The sequence below is a fragment of the Orcinus orca genome, chromosome 13 (genome assembly GCF_937001465.1).
Source record: "Orcinus orca chromosome 13, mOrcOrc1.1, whole genome shotgun sequence".
Taxonomy (NCBI): Eukaryota; Metazoa; Chordata; class Mammalia; order Artiodactyla; family Delphinidae; genus Orcinus; species Orcinus orca.
In genome coordinates, this window is record NC_064571.1 from 31,689,878 (window position 1) to 31,694,315 (window position 4,438).

Genomic DNA, 4,438 nt, shown 5'->3' on the forward strand with positions numbered 1-4,438 from the left:
GCCGGCCGCCACCTTCGCCTTAGCCACCGCCTGGCCAGCCTGGGCCGGCCAAGCCTGCTCCTCCCCGCCCCTCTCGCCCCCCGCCCCCCGCCCCCTCCCCCCTCGCCCCCCTTGCCCCCCGCGCCCCCCCGCGCCCCCCGCCCGCCTACTCTTCCTCCGGCCCCGCCCCAGCCCGGCCGCTCCACCCCTCCCTGCTGATTGGTCTCGAGTCGGGGTTCTCCGACTCCCAGCGGTGCGCGAGGGAGCTGCGCCTTGGGATGGGGGTTCGTTGGCCCTGCTCCCCCACCCTGTCTAGCCCCACACTTAGGCCGGCAGAGGGAGGCCAGGGAGGCCCTACATCCTCTCCTGAATTGTATCAACTCCCTCCCCCAACCACCAGCCTACTCCCCTCCCCACTCCCTTCATCCCCAGGGAAGCGCTGTCTCCGCACGCCGGCTCTTTCAGCGGGATCAATAACCCAAGTGTTCCAGGAAGGCGACACCTACGAGACCGAGCAGAAAACAGGAAGTTGGCCTTGCTCGGGCGCTTGGCGGGGTGGGGGGCTGGGGCTGGGGCTCAGGCCTGGGGTTCAGTGGCCGCCCTTGCCTCCAGACTCTGCCCACACTCAGGAGCACAGATCGCAGGCCCTTCCCGGCGCTCCTTGCAGGGCAAGGCCAAGACTGTGGTAAAAAGAGCCCGAGACAGTGAAGCAAGGGTACTGAGGGAATGACCCGCACTCGCCGGGGTGAGAAGACAGATTTGCAGACGGATAGCCGGGTCCGGGAGCCGAGAGGGTCGAGTGAGGCCGAGACTGTGGTAGGCTGCAAACGCCCAGGTCCCCTGCGGCTCTGAGGCCTTCACACGGGGTATCTCAGACTGAGATAGAAGGTGAAAATCTCCCTGTCTCCCCCACCCCACTCCCGGCCCCGAAGAGGTTTTCCGGGGTCCCAGTTCCGCTTCGCCGGGCTGGGGAGAGGGGAAGGGCGGAGGTGAGGGCGGCTGGAAGCCGAGCTGGGTTTTGAAGCTGAGCAGTGGGGCCCCTGGGCCCTCCGAGTCCCAAGCACATTATGAGGATCCTAGTGTTCTCGTGAGTCGAGCTTCTCCTTGGACAGCGCCTGGAGAGGCCAGGCCCGGATTTCCCTTCCTTTGACTCAGAAAGGGGCTTGGCAGAAAGATTGAGAGGCCGCAGCGAAGACGTGTGTGCAAACCTGTGTGTGCGCGCGGGAGGGCCCGTGACCCCCTTCCCTAAAACGCTATAACTTCAGACTTGTCTTCCCTTTTCTGTGCCGCATGCTAGCGAGCGGGGGTGCCTCGCTGTGTCCGATCGAGAGTGTCTGGGGGCAGGGCCCATGGCTGTGCCGGGTGCCAGTGGCAGTGGGGTGGCAAAGTGCGTTGCTGGTGCAGCCTCCATGACTCCCTGAGCCGGAGGAGTGGTAAATGAGTGAGCGTGTGAGTCAGTGCCTTAGTGGGTGTCCAGTGTGCTTGTGCGCGGTTGAGTGTGTGCATGTGTCCAATCTCAAATGTCCGCAACTGAAGGCGAAGTGGGAGGGGCGCGCCAATTATTTAATTGGGTGACTAATGGCGCCTCCCCACAGGGTTGGGGACGGGAAAAAGGGAGGGTAAAGGGGGCAGGGGAGGAGGCCTGCTGGTCCGTACTAATGGAAAGGAGGGAAGGAAGGAAGGAAGGAAGAAAGAAAGGAAGGGAGGGAGGGAGGGAGAGAGGGAGGGAGGGAGAGAGGGAGAAAGGAAGGAAACTGTCGCAAGGTAGTTTGGGTGGGGGAGGGGAGTTCGGGATCGCGCCCAGGGTGTAGGGCAGGGTGTGCAGAGTGAGAGCAGCGCGGACCAGCTGCGGGGCCTGAGAATTTGTGGCGCCCTAACTCTCAGAGGGAAAAAAGGAGGGTTATAGTTACAGAAGGGGTCTAGGGAGTGTAACCCAGAGGGACCCAGCTCGGCTGGAAGGACCCATGCCGCGTGGCACCTTGAGCCCTGCACTTGCATTTGGTCCCTCGGAGCCTGGTGCCTGAGGGGATGCCGAACTCCTCTGTGAATCCCCCCCACCCCGCCTCAATGGGCCAGGGCGCCCGCCCTCCACCCCAGCCCCGTAGGACGCTGGTCGCTTGATCCAGCCCCCGTCATGTTCGCTCTGCACTTCAGTCTTTCCTCTCTGGCTCTCTCAAGTTTATTTTTATTATTCAAGTAAGACGTGTCTGGTGTAGAAAAATTCTAAGCAGAAAGCAAACATTCGGCTGGAATCTCCCCGGCCCCCAAGTCCTCGCTGTTCCGTCGACCACATGGGAGGCCCGGGTTTCTGTTCAAAGAAAAATAGAACAGCACCTGCTGAACCCTACCAGGTTTTGTTTGTTTTCACCCTTCTAAATTTTCATTTGATGAATGATGGTTTACGCGCCAGGAACTCAGGTCTACGTCCCGGCGTCCTCTTCCAAAGTCAGTCGATGGGCTTCCGGGCATGCGCACACTTCCGGGGGAGTCGGGCCGTTCTCCAAGAGAGGCTGGTGGCCTCCCGCAGGGTCCCGTGGAACCGTGACCTGGGAAGTTGGGGCCGCCTCCCCTTTCCTGTCTGCTGGGAGAGCCCGGCAGGGAGCATGGGAGGCGGCTACAGGCCAGCCCCAGGTTGACTCTTGGGAGTTCCCAGTCTTCCTCCCGCGCCCTTTCTTCTTTCCTCTCCTTCTCTCTTAAGAGGCAGTAAGGGATTTGGCGTCCCGCAGAAGTCCCGGCTCTCTCTACTCTGCAGGACTGGGAAATGGGATCGCGGCCTCCGTGATTGTGCGAGCGGGGATCCAGTGAGGAACGCAGGGCTTCTGCTCCCTGAGGCGGAGTTTGTGGTGCGCGTGTGTGTATGGCTGGGGATGGTGGTGGGTTGCAGCTTTTCGTCAATCCCCCGCTCTCGCCCAGCAGAGACCTTGACCAAGCCGATCCGGGAGCCTGGGCGACCCTTAAACCCAGGCTCTTGAACCCTCCTGGGGCACACTGCCTAGGCTGCCCAGTTCCCCGTCCAGGAAGCGAGTCCACTGGGCTCCCACCTGTGCCCTGCCGGACTACATCCTCTGAGCCCTGGCTGAGGAAGGCTGGGAACGCCAGTGCTCTGTATGGCCACGTGGCAGGGATGTGTAGGATCGGCCTTGTTGAGTGTGCGTGTGTGTGTGTGTGTGTGTGTGTGTGTGTGTGCGCGCGCACGTGCGCGCGCGCCTGCGGACAGGTTGGAACGCTGTTTGGCTCTGCCAGGACTCTCCCTCCCAGGAGGGTAAGTGGGACACAGAGCTCCAGATGTCCTGAGTCCGCCTGGCTCGAATTTTCGAGGATCTGGGTGGATCCGGGATTCCTCACCGGGCAGCGGGGACCAGAGGGCCCGTGGCCTATGCCTACTGCCCTCACCGTCACCGCCAGTCTCCAACCGCCGTCTGACACATCTCGACCCGGCCAAGATGCAAGGAACCCCTAGAATTTCCTCTGCTTCTCTGCCCCCACCCACACACTTACCCTTTTTGTAAAGCGATTGAAGAACCTTAGCTTGGGAGATGTGGGGCGATCTCAGCCGATAGGGGGCGGGGCGATAACCTAAACTGCTTTTTCAGTGGCTCTGGTCCCGAGACAGCTGAGTACAGACAAACCCCAGGTTCTGATCCGTCCCTTCCGGGGTTCCGGAGGGCCCTGGCAGCTCGAGGCCCAGCTCGATCTGCGCTATCAATCTCCCTTCCGGCCTCAGCAGGTCCCCGGGAATTAGTGGCCTTGGGCATTAGGGGATGAGTGGGTCTGGGCACAGAGAGCTGGTGAGTCCCGGGCTGGAGTCGGGTGACACTTTGCCACTAGGAGTTCCTCGGACACGTGGTGGTCCAGGTTCTCCACTCACAGCAGATGAAGTGGGGAGAGGGCCATCAGGAAGGGGCCACCAACCCCAGCTCCCCTCAGATGCCCCTTAGGACTAGGTTTCCAGAGAGTTTCTTCAAGGAACCCGCTGAGTTGGGGCAAGAACCCCCTTGCCTGGCTCAGTACCATAAGTCTCCAATTCCTTCCAACTCCTGCCACTTTGCCAGGGAGTAAGCCTATTCCACTCTTTCTCCAAGAACGTTTCAGTCCCTCCCCACCCACCTTCTCCATGCCTTTTGGCGCCTCAGTGGGTGAGATTGACTTCCCGAGCTGCTGGGCTGCTGAGAGTGGGGTCCCAGCCACCTGCGGGTAAATAGCCCCCTCCCACACCCAGCATCAGGGCTTTCTAGGATCAGAAGTGGGGTTCTAGGGGAGCCAAGGTGTGTATGTGGGTGGATGGGAGTCAGATCCTGGGTTCCCCCAGGAGCTACCTATACCTGCCTGCCCAGCCCTCCAGTCCCCCACTGCCAGTTGGCCTGCAGCTCTGGCCTCTGGCAGGAGCCTTCAGCATCCTCTTCTGGTGCTCAGAACCTGGAACCTCAAAGGTCTGCTCCTGTGTCTGGTTATTCTTCCG